The 12,906-nt window shown below is 38.0% G+C and overlaps 1 pseudogene; it reads left to right on the top strand.

Annotated features, from left to right (window-relative positions):
• Positions 1–11,844: 11,844 nt before the first annotated feature.
• LOC101576695 lies at positions 11,845–12,645 on the top strand (annotated as a pseudogene).
• Positions 12,646–12,906: the final 261 nt, after the last annotated feature.

Here is a 12,906-nt window from a genome sequence, read left to right as displayed (position 1 = left end):
TTTTTTCATTCCTACCTCACAAGCCTTCAATTAACACTTGATTTAGTGGAAAATTTGGGAAGCCTGGTCTGCAGAAGGTCCTGAGTAGGGTGAAGAGGTCGAGAGGAGCACACCGACGTCTGTGTTTCCAGCCCACGGGAGCAAGCAGGCTGTGAGGACAAGAAGAGCTCGTTTGTGGAGAGCTCTGTTGCTGGACATGAGAGACCGCAGCCAAGTGCTCTGCAGGAAATGGAGCTGCAGGGAATTCAGGCTGAAATTTTGGGGTTTGGAGAGTACGACAATGTTCCAAAAGATGACAAGTCTGTATTTGAATAAATGTAGATTTTTGTATATAAATAGATGTATTTTTTTGCACATGAATAAATGAATAAATGTAGATTTCTATAAGTGAATGAATGTAGATTGTTGTACATGAAAAATAAGACATCCTCTGAAAATAAAGCCCATTGCAACTTTTGGAGCAAAAATTAATACAGGACCTGGATTTATTTTCAGAGAAAAATGTGGCACATAAATGCTGACGGCTGCTTGATCCAATAAGTTTTGCGGCATTATTACTTGCAGGGTTAAAGGAATGCATGTGAGAGTTCTATTACAGCCACTCAGTGATTAATTCATCCGTGTGTGAATTCCAACCAAGCCCTATAGCCAGAAGATGAAGCCAATGCTAAAAATATCAGCGTGGTTACTGGCAGCCCATCCCTGAGGAGCAGGAGACAGTTCGCAGATGAAGGTGGCGATGGGGTGGCTGCTGGTGGCCTAGCACCTAGGCAACCAACAGCAGACGACTTCTACTGCGCATGTGCAGTATGCTCCAGCGCAAGAACTACCTTCGGGCAAAATTGTTTCCTGTAGCAAGAGCGGCTCCCCCAAGAAAGCTGCTGGATCCACAGGCAACCAAAATTTGAAGAGGAAAAATTGAAAAATAGCTATGTTCTTTACAAGGGAAAGATAGATAACAAGTGGATATGTTTAAAAGCTATCAGTCAGAAGTCTTGAGTAGAATCTGATCAGCAGTTTACAAGGAAATCAAGTGGGGAATAGCAGGGGTAGTAAGTAATTTCTTTTCCTCCAGGTTCATTCTTCTGGGAATCATAAGCAGAGGTACCTACCCCGGTCCTCAGGCCTGGGTCTGAGCCAGGAACAGGGTAGAGAGGAATCTCTTAGTGGAAAAAAAGGATCACAGTACAGAGCATTCAATTTAATAAGTACACAGCTGATATTCACCATTGACTCGAAAGGTGAATTTAAATCAGAGTTACTGCACAGTGAAAAATGGATTATTAAATTTAGTTTTATGGTAGAACACTGTGAAGATTCCAAGTTGTTTTTTTCTAAAACATAGGTGGTGATATCTCCTCTAATTGGTCTTTGAAGAGTTATGGTATGAATTTGTAGATTTTGAATATTCAAATACAACAAAATATTTATAGTACTGCATATAGTTCTGCTTGCTTATAATATTTAAATAACTGATTATTAAACCATTTCTAAAAATACCAATAAGAGGATGGAGATTATCTATTTTATATATCCTTCCTGGAAAGAAAATGGATGATTATGATTTTATTCACTTTTAAAATACACATAAATATTAATATATGCATGAATTTGAAATACTAATTAAATAGAATAAATAGCAGTATATAATAAATCACACCCAGGTGACCCACAACTGCTTTTCTCAGTTACTGACATAATTCTGAAAACAATACATGATCCCTACAAAAACGCACTGCTCACTTAAAGTGGAAGAAATCAACAATTCCTAATAGTTGTCAATGATCATAAGGACTTTTGAGAGATATGAGGGGTCCTGCCAAATACTTTCCTGGCCAGTATTAAAAGAATCTCCTTTAAAGTAAGACCTGAGACAAAATGTAGATACAATGGAAAGCTATTCTTAAGATTTCTTAAGAAGTCCTAGTGGGACCCAGAGTTACCTAGCCGTCGTGGCTGTTCAGTGAATTTAGGTTTTAGTGAAAACTGAAAGCTTATTATCAGGCAGTGTCTCCTTCTAGGCAAACCTCCTACACATGAGTGACTGCTACTTTAGCTTCTCACCTACTTCCTAAAGCCACTAGACATGATCTTCTTAAATGAACTAAAAATTTGTATTTTTAATGGGCTCCCCGGGTGGTTCAAGTTGTGCAGCTAGGTTGGAGGCCATTGCTTAGGAGGGGAAAGTGAAAGGTGACAGGCTTGCTACGCCACAATGACTCTCCAGCAAGGGCTTTGGATTATTATTAAACAGCAAGTGAGGCAGGCTGTCCAGGACTCCCCACACTCCCCTCCCCCCAGAGATTACGAACACAGAAGATGTTTCTATCTTCCTCATATACATAGAATCTTTAAAAATTGTTTTCAGATGTCTCAGGTGAAAATGAGATCCACCCAACACACTGATTTGCTTAAGCAGGTAGGGAGGGTGTGATCAAATCAATCTAAATTATTTAATCTCTGCGCTAATTTTTTATTTGGGACTGTTACATCAAGGAACAACTGACCCCAGATATAGACTCCATTTACGGCGTGTTTTTAATCTTTAGTGGTGCTGTTTTACATTTGAAAAATACATATCACACTTAATCACAAATCTTTCATTCATTGTGTATTGATCCTTTATATTATATAGTCATGACTATACCATGGATTATGTGACATGACAAAGTGCTAATAAGTGAAAAACTAAAAATTGCTTCCATCTGCCGACACAGCTTTCGGATGAACCTTCAAGGCATTGCTGTGCAAAGCTCTACCTTGAGCTCCGCAGTCCTGCCAGCCCGTGCAGCTCCCATGTGCCCTGGGAGGGGAGGCAAGGTTGGCGCTGCCAGAAACAGAACAATGAATGAATGGACAGCCAAATGCACACAGGAAGTGCTGCTCTTTGAAGTTCAGTTAGGTTATAATCAACATATTTTCCTTAATGAAACTAAAGTCAGCAAAGTTGAAAAAACCTATATTCAGTGACCTATTGGTGTTTAGACTTCCACCATGGTTTAGCATACAAAATCTATGTCTCTGACTCTCAAACACCGCTTCTGAAAACGACCAAGAGCAACTCAGGGACTCCAAAAGGAAGGTGGCAAATTGAGAACTTGAGTAGCCACACCTAGATTTCTGGTATAATGTAAATAAAATAGAAATAGATGTATCATTTACATATAAGCACATGCACAAACATACAAACAAAACAGATTTGAGACAGATTCAAGAAACTAAGACTGGCCAATCAGATGTTTGAGAATGAGAAGACACTTTTAAAATCTTCCTCAAAGAGGAAAATGAAAAGATTAAAGAGCAAAGTGATGTGACATGCAGGAAGAAAAGTAAGATATAGGATCAGTTGTGAGACTGATTCAGAAAAAGTGTCTGGAAGACAAGAAATTAGAAAAATGAAATATAACAAATTTACTTCACTAAGTACAGTGGTACAGCTATTCACAAAATTAATTATTTCCACAATTCGGATCACAAACCGAATTGGATGAGAACCAAATCTAATTTCTACTTACGGTCAGTATTGAAGCTAACCAGTGAATTGTATTTGATTCCCATCCACCTTGGTTTGCAAACAGAATTGTGCAAAGAATTAAGTTTACAAACTGAGGTACCGCTGTATTAGATACAAGGCACAAAAGATCATATCTGCTATCCTGTGTCGCAGAACACGGAGGAATTGAGTATAACTTCTCACTTCTGGGGAGGGTGGAGCTCCTGAAAACAGATGTGCAGCATCAGAGAAGAAGGTTGGACCATCTCCTCTATGATAGTGAACAAGCAGGAGCAAGTAAACATCGCCACAGCAGAGAGAGAAGAGGAGAATCTGACAGTAAGAACTAGTTCCACAGCACATTCAAGGCATCTCCCTAAATTTGCTGATAAGATCTTAAAAACACTAAGCTTCCACAGTTATAGGTGGGAGTAGAGTTAGAGAATTCATAACTGCATTTGTGTGTGAATCTACGTATATACTGAAACATGTGTATAGTAGTTTTACTCGTGTGTGTCTGATTATATACACACAAGCTCTCTTACATGCTTTTCTGTTCAAAAAAGACAGGGCTTGCTGGTGGATTTGATAATGTAGAAAACAACAGATGGAAAAGAGAAGGTAGCTTAGAATTCAGTCCAAATTTGTAGTTGAAACAAGGAAATGGAAGAAAGAGGAAATTAAACGTTAGGTTGAACTCCTCTGAATTTTGTAGGGTTGTGTTCTCCTACCATAGTCCTTGCTTAACCCTATGTGAAAGTTTTTTAAAAAATAACGTTAATGTGAGCTGTGGTGTATATTTAGCCCTGTGGCATCTTCAGATCACCAGATTATTTGAAGATGAAAGTCTGAGATGTCCTCCAAGTAATAATCTTGGTTTAATTTTAATAGAGCATTTCCGAAGTCAAGGGCTTCTTGAAGTATGGTCCCCAAACCTGCAGCAGTGTGACTATCATTTAGGAATACATCACAGATGTTCATTTTCAGCCCCACTGAATGGCACAAAACTAGGATCACTGCAGGATGGGCCTGTGATCACTGTCAGCACAATGACAGTGTCATCTCAGAGACCTGCCATGGGGACTCTAACGTGCGACTGAGGACATGGTCTTTCATTTTGGAACCTTTTTCCTTCTTTGACAAAAAAGTGTTTTTCAAGAAGGTTTGCCTGAAAAAATATTGTCATTGGAAATTCTAGTTTTCAGATCCTATATTTAACAAATCTTAAAGTGAGGAATCACTATTGAGAATTAAGTTCTACATCTCATGATTAGTTTGTTGCTAAATTTTCATGTTGACAATTATTTTAATCAATAAAAAGGACACTTTGTTATATGATAGTGTTAATATAGTCAAACATTATATTTTCAGTATATAGTAATTTCCTTTGTTTTCCTAAATAAGTGAGAGTACCCACTATCCAATAAGTTAGCCACTGGCTCCATGGAGCTTGCGCTTCAGTTGCTTCAGTATAATAAAGTCAATTCATTAGTCACAGTATCCACATTTCAAGTGTGCTATACCCCTGTGTGCTTAGTGGCTACCATATTGGACACTGCAGGCTGATTCAGAGAAAGAGTTCTTGTTTTTTCTTTATTATCAATGATCAATAATTTTAACTCACAGTTAATAGTTTTCAAAAGACAACAATCACTCTGCATGAATGTCATGCTTATTTCTCTAGACAATGAGTTTAGATAGGGAAGATGGAAAAGGAAATAACCAAATTCAAGAGCATAGATAACAAAAGCAGAGTGCAACCATTTGTGCTCCAATAGCCCGTGATTTTCTTGCCCTGCTTTGGAAGTCTCTCATTGTTGAGGAAGCCCTCTCTTCTTCATCACATATTGGCTTTGTTCAACACCTACCCCTTCACCACCAGCGGTGTTGATTCTTATTTCCAGTGCCACATATCCTGGCGACTCATATCTTAGCACCTCTTTGCACACTTGGGCACCCACACTGGGTTGAAGCAGGCTTTCTTATGGCAGAGACCTTCTCCTTGCCAGCCTCCCATGAAGCTCTGTACAGGGCTTTGATCTGGGCTCCAGCAGTCAGATACATCCATGCCAACTTTCAGTTTGGGACACAGTGACACAAGGAGAAGGCAACCCAGCTCTACACTGTAGCACACAGAGAAGGATCAGGGAGAGCAGCCAGAGCGACATCCGTCTCTTAGGGTCAGAAAGGCAGCAATCTAGAGGTGGAGCCCCATGCGCAGTAGCAACAAGGTACACTTCTGTCCAGACCCTGTGTGGTAGGAGGGCTCTGCTGAAATAATTCACCACTATGACTTGTATCGTCCTGGTAATGAAATATATAAAGCCCCATTATGTAGCTTCTTGGAATTTCTGTAGCATATTGTTTAATAAATTCCATTTCAGATCAAATTAGCAAAAGTAGCGCCCACAATAGAAATTTTGATCCAAGTTGGGAAGGGTTCTCCCCACATCCACCACACTATATTGATTTTATGGCTTGTGTAATACTCCCCTAGGACCTGGGGGTACAAACATTTTTGACTTATTTTCAAGGGATTTAGAACTAAAACAAAAATACCTATCAGCAAACCAGTAGGAATACCATAGGTACCCAGAGAAGAAGTAAATATTTGGCAGCACAGAGCCTTAGTGGACAAGGAGGATGATAAGTTGTCCTTCAAGGAGGATCTCTGCACTAAGTCATAAGATATAAGTCAGTGTCAGGCAGACAGAAAGTAGCAAAACAGCAAAGGAAAGGAGTATGCTCAAGGGTGAGCTGGCTACCACAGTCGCCCATGTCTAGGAGGAGCAGTCAAAACATGGGGTGGTAGAGCAATGGGGTCAGGCAGCAAATAGCCAGGCTGGAGAAACTGTAATGATCATAACTCACATTCCTTTTTGTGATTTTGCTATATTTATTTATTTATTTGTTTTATTATTATTAATGTATTACTATTATTATTTTTGTATTTTAGGGAAGGGTCTACAGGGTGTTCAGGGTCTCACTACTAGATCAGACTCATAATAATCCACATTTTTCCAGCCTCCCAAGAGCTGGGATTACAGGCACGCACCACCACACCCAGTCTATAATTCATATTCTTTGAGTGCCTGCTGTATACATTGTCCTTACCTTATGTTATCTCATTAATGCCTCCTTATAGCTCCAGGAGTTGATAACTATATAATTTTTAGTTTACAGGTAAAAGCAAGGATCAGTGATTTGTGCAGATTTCACATTTATGAGGAGCAGAGAGAGGGGCCAGAGACCAGGATAACAGAAAAAAGGAAGTATTAAAGGGAATGATTCAAAAACCGAGGCAGAAACAGCAATTCTTACTAAAATATTTTAAGTAGATCTGGGTTGGAACCATGACTTTCAGCTTAACAGATTTGTAACCTTAGGCTTACTTAAATTCTTTAAAGCTTCAGTTCTCCTATAAAAGCTGAGTAATAAAATGCCAATCCATATTACAAAATTTTTGAAGCTCAGATATGTTTTCAGAATTCAGATTTCTAGATTATGTAACAGTAATTTTGCATAAACCATGTATTGTATAACCCAGCAACTATGTCTAACACAGTCCCCTGTACCATGTCATTTAATATTTCTGCAACAAAACATGTAAACCTTTACACTAAGTGGTATAAGTCAAAGTTTTAAATAATCTCATATAAATTCACATAATATCCTAGTTAGATTTTCTTACCCAATTTCTTTTTATTATTTTATTAATTTTATTGAGAAGCAAATAGCAATGAGACAGTTTCAAAACCAATTAGTAGGACAGTTTCAATAACTAATACATTGCATATTGTTATTTTGTAGTGGCTATTCAGAGTGCAAGATGCAGACATGATATCCTGTCTAAACACTATTAATACGAATCTTCTCATAGAATTAAGAGAAAGTAGCTGTATATCTATCCTAATTATTTTGTACATACAGATACAAAATGCTCCTTCATTTATATCTCCTTTTTTGTTTAGTTGTATCAGCGATGGGTATTCCATTGACATTTAAATATTGTAGGTGCATGAATTCAGCAAAATAATCCAACATAGTCCCGTAGTCCATAAGAGTAGTGGGTTATCCACAGGACTGGCAATGTCAGAAGGTGTTGACTTGAGCCTTTTACAGCTCAGCATATTAATATGGCTTTACTTTTTATACCTTGTTTTTATGCTTTTCTGCTGGATTGTTGTCTTAGTTACTCTTCTCTTGTTGTTGGGACAAATACCCGACACTCAAAATGAAGGAAGGAAAGGTTTATTTAGCTCACAGTCACTGGAGGTTTCAGTCCACACTCAGCTGGCTCCAAGGCAGAGTGGCACACAGCAGAGGGCAAACTTTGATGGCCGCAGCAAAGAGCAAAAGCACAAGGAAAGGTAGCAGCAGCTCAAGCAGCTGGCTTTTCTTCTCACCTTACATTATAATGCAAATTACTTGCCCCAGGGCAGGTGCAGCAACCACACCAACAATAATCAACCACAAACTCCAGAAGCTGCCCCAAGACTGCAGGAGGCTTTAGGGGGACAACTATACACAAACCATTGTTATGACCAAGATAAAGCAAGACCTGTATAACAAGAAATGAAACTTTTGTATCTGACAAGTCAGTCAAATCTCCTTAGAATTTACCATGAAACCCTGTACCACAGTTTGTAGTTTCTTTGTCAGTGTCAGCCATGTGGATGAGTCACGGCCATTGCTTGACCAATTTGCTCTCTTTGTGGAAGCCTGTGAGAATGTTTTCTCTCCATATGACTCTACTGAGGTACACTCTACATAGTTGATCACTTTCATCTGCGGCCCCATAATCTCCTTGATTAGAAAAGTTGGGACATCACTGAGTTACAGGATGTTACAGTACAGGTGCTCTTACATCCTGATTCCTCATTGACTTTGAAAAGCTAGGGCCAAAATGTTGCCTGTCCTTGCAGCCCTTCTTTTTCCTCTAATTTTTGATCTGCAAATTTAATTGTTAACCCTTCAGAAGAGAAGCTTAATGATATTACTACCCTATGACATAGACAGTTGAGCTTAACCTCAGTATCTTTCTGAATATCAAACATCTTAGACATAACATGGAACAGATATTTTCTATCAAGTGTTGTTATGTTAAACTTTATTTATTTTTCATTAATTTTATTGAAAAACAAATAGCAATGAGACAGTTTCAAAACCAATTAGTAGGACAGTTTCAATAGTTAATACATTGCATATTTTCTTCTCAGTGGTTATTCATAGTACAAGATGCAGACATGATATCCTGCCCACAAACACTACTAGAACAATTTTTTCTATTCATTGAATTAAGAGAAAGTAACTGTATATCAGTCCTAATTATTTTAAATATACAGATACAAAATGGTCCTTCAATTGTATCCCCTTTTTTGTGTAGTTTTGTCAAAGAAGGGAATTCCATTGTCATTTAAATATTGTAGGTGCGTGAATTCAGCAAAATGTTCCAATAGAGTCCAGTAGGCCATAATAGTTTTGGTTTTCCATAGGACTGGCAAAGTCAGTTGTTGACTTGAGCCTTTTACAGCTCAGCATATTAATATGGCTTTAATACTTCATTTTTAAACTTTTCTGCTGGATGGTTAAGACCAAGATAAAGGAAGACCTATATAATAAGAAATGTAACTTTTGCATCTGACAAGGTCAGTTTCAAGTTAGGATGGTTTTATATTCAAATTGGTTGTAAGATGAGTGAGATTTTTATTTCTTTTAATTAAGTTTATTGCTATACTTTAAATATCTATAATGATCACTTTCATCATGGAGATTTTGTACCTGTGCATAGCTTACCTCTATTCCTTTCCCCCCATAGTTGCCTTATTCCCTGTTCAATCCCCTTCCTGTCCTTATTAACAGAAGCTTTGTTTGTGATTTTCCTTATTTTGTCATTTTTTTCTTCTTTGACCTTTCTTCATTTCTCTCTCCTTTTCTACTACCCTTTGCCAATTGAGCATTTTTTTCCCATTTCATGTATCTAGTATACATTCTGGTCCTTATCTACCCTTTTGACTTTCTCACATCATAAAAACAGTGTTAAGGGATGGGGAGATAGCTCAGTAGAATAAGCGCTTCCCTGGCAAGTGCAAGGGCCTGAGTTCAATCCCCGGGTCTGCAAAATAAATAAATAAATAAATAAATAAAATAAAATAAAATAAAATAAAAAATTTTGTGATATTTGTGCCTGCATGTTTGATTTGTTGCACTTAAGAGAACGGTCTCAAGGTGCATCCATTTAGCTTGAAATGTCTCAAGTTTATCCTTCTTTATGGATGTATAGTACTCCTTTGTATAAAAAGACCCACATCTTCTTTATCCATTCATCAGTTGATGGATATTTGGACTATTTCTGAGATTCACCTATGGCAAACTATGCTATAAAAAATGGTGTGCATACATTGCTGTGGTGTGATATTTTTCTTTCGGGAAGATGCCAAGAAGGAAAATAGCTGAGTCAAATAATACCTCTAATCCTAGCTTTTGAGGAACCTCCACACTGATTTCCATAGTGGTTGCACCAGTCTGCATTCTCACCAACAGTGTGGAAGGGTTCCTTTTTCCTCACAGCTCTGCCAGCATTTGGTATTAGTTTATTTCTTGATAATAACCATTTTTTTTCTGGGATGATATGGAATCTCAGTGTTGTTTTAAATTTTTTTATGTATTTATTTGCCATTTGTATTTCTTCATCTGAGAAGGATGTATTAATCTTGAATGCCAATTTGATTGAGTCTTTGAATTTTGGGGACCCACTTTTTAAAAATTCTTTATATGTTCTAGATAGAAGTCCTTTGTCTGATGGACAGTCAGCTAATTTTTTCCCCCAATTTGTGGTTTTTCTTTTTACTCTGATTGCTGTTTTCTTTTGATGTGCAAAGAGTTTTTAATAAAATGAGATGCCAGTTGTTTGTTCTTCAACGTGTTTCTCATGAAGTTTGGTTTTTGTTCATGGACTCCATCAGTATATCTTCAAGATTTCTACTTACCCTCTCTTTCAGGAGATTTAGTGTTTCTATACTAATATTTAGATCTTTGACCCTTTTTCATTTTATTTTAGTGCATGTTGATCGACCTGGGTCTAGTTTTAGTCTTTGGCATGGAGACTAAACCTGTGGAGAGCCGGTTTTTCCAACACCATTTATTAAAGAAGCTATATTTCTTCCAAGTGAATTTGTTTGGCCTCTTTGTCTAAAAAGGTGGTTGAGTTTGTACTTATTTCTGCATCTTTTAATCTCTTCCACTGATACTCAGGTCTGTTTCTCCCCCTCCCCCATCCCATGGTGATTTTTTCACAGTAGCTTTGTAGTATAATTTGAAGGCAGGGATTACGATGCCTTCTGCCTCGACTTTGTTGTCCAGAATTGCTGTTGTATTCTAGTGCCCTTTTGGTTCCCAGTGAACTTCAGGAACGTTTTCTCTAGATCTGTGAGATATACTCATGATATTACGATGAGGCTTGCATTGAATCTGTATAGCAATTTTGGGAGTATGGCCATTTTCTCTTTCTTTCTTTCTTTCTTTCTTTCTTTCTTTCTTTCTTTCTTTCTTTCTTTCTTTCTTCTTTCTTTTTCTTTCTTTCTTCTTTTCTTTTTCTTTTTTTTTTGTGGAACTGGGGATTGAACTCAAGCCCTTGTGCTTGGCAGGGAAGCACTTATTCTACTGAGGCATTTCCTCGGCCCCAGTATGGGCATTTTAGCAATGTTAGTTTTTCCTATCCACAAGAAAGGAAGATCTTTCCATTTTTTGAAATCCTTTTCAATCTCTTTTTTCACAATACTGTGATTTTCACTGTATATATTTTTTACTTCCTGTGAGATTGATTCTTATTTCATTTTTTTTTTTTTGGATGCTATGGTGAAAGGTGTGGTTCCTCTAATTTCTCTCTCAGTATGTTTGTTGTTTTTGTACATAAATGCTATTGGTTTTTTAATGCTGACTGTGTAAAACTATGCTCCTGAATTTGGTTATTAAATCTAGAACTCTTTTGTTGGAGATTTTGTGCTCTTCTATGTAGGGTATTACGTCATTTGCAAATAATAATTTCACTTTTTCTTCCTTATCATTATTCTTTTTATTTCTTTCTCATGTTTAATTGCCCTGCCTAATGTTTCCAGAACTATATAGAATAGAAGTTGTGACAGTGGACACCCTTGTCTTGTTCCTGATTTTAAAGGTAAGCTTTCGGGTTTTGTTCATTTAGTGTGATGTTGGTTATTGATTTGTCATACACAGCTTTTTTCAAGTTGAGGTAAAGACCATCTATTCTGGGGGTCTGGTGGTTTGAACAAGATGAAAACAGAACTTTGGCTGGGTGTGGGCAGTAGATGCAGTTCACCTGAGAGCCAAAGATGGAAGCGAACGTATACTCAACATCAGTCACCACTCATAGTCAACCTGACATGCTGGACTGGATCAATGAATCCCTGCAGTTGAATCTGAAGAAGATTGAATAGTTGTGCTCAGGGGCTGCCTATTGTCAGTTTATGGACATGCTCTTCCCTGGCTCCACTGCCTTGAAGAAGGTGAAATTCTAAGCTAAGCTAGAACGTGAATATATCCAGAATTTCCAAATACTACAAGCAGGTTTTAAAAGGATGGGTGTTGATGTAATAATTCCTATAGATAAATTAATAAAAGGAAAGTTTCAGGACAATTTTGAATTTGTTCAGTGGTTCAAGAAATTTTTTGATGCAAACTATGATGGAAAAGAGTATGACCCTGGAGCTGCCAGACAAGGTAAGGAGACTGCAGAGGCTACTTCTCTTGTTGCTCGAGCTCTGAATAAACTGAAGAAACGTCTGAGCTTGAACAATGCAACTCCACAGAGACCCATTTCAGCCCAGAGAGCTACTTCAACTCCTAAGGCTGGCCCAAGTGTGGTGCGGAAGAATCCTGGTGTGGGCAATGTGAATGATGAGGCCATGGAACTGTTGCAGCAGGTCAACGTATTGAAACTTACAGTTGAAGACTTGGAGAAAGAAAGAGATTTCTACCTTGGAAGCTAAGGAACATTGAATTTGATTTTCCAGGAGAATGAGAGGGGAAATGACCCTGTATTGCAGAGGACTGTACACATTCTCTGTGCCACAGATGAAGGCTTTGTGATACCCGATGAAGGGGGCCCACAGGAGGAACTAGAAGAGTACTAGCACCATTGAGCAGCACAGCAACATTGGAATTCTTCTCTCCAAATCATGTGCTTAACTGTAAAATACTTCCTTCTATTATTCTTAGAGGATTCACTGATTTCTTTTCATAAGCAAAAAGTACCTCTTTTTAAAAGTTCACTCCTTTTCCAATAAATTTGAGTTAGGAGATTTTACCTTGTAGCAGAGCAGTATTAACACCTACGTGGTTCATCTAGGGAACACGGAGGCTGACTGTGGGGTTTACTGTGCAGATGCTGGTCA

This window comes from Octodon degus, unplaced genomic scaffold (assembly GCF_000260255.1).
Source record: "Octodon degus isolate 3935 unplaced genomic scaffold, OctDeg1.0 scaffold00135, whole genome shotgun sequence".
Lineage (NCBI taxonomy): Eukaryota > Metazoa > Chordata > Mammalia > Rodentia > Octodontidae > Octodon > Octodon degus.
The sequence above is the reverse complement of the archived record's forward strand: the minus strand, read 5'-3'. Positions and strand labels throughout refer to the sequence as shown.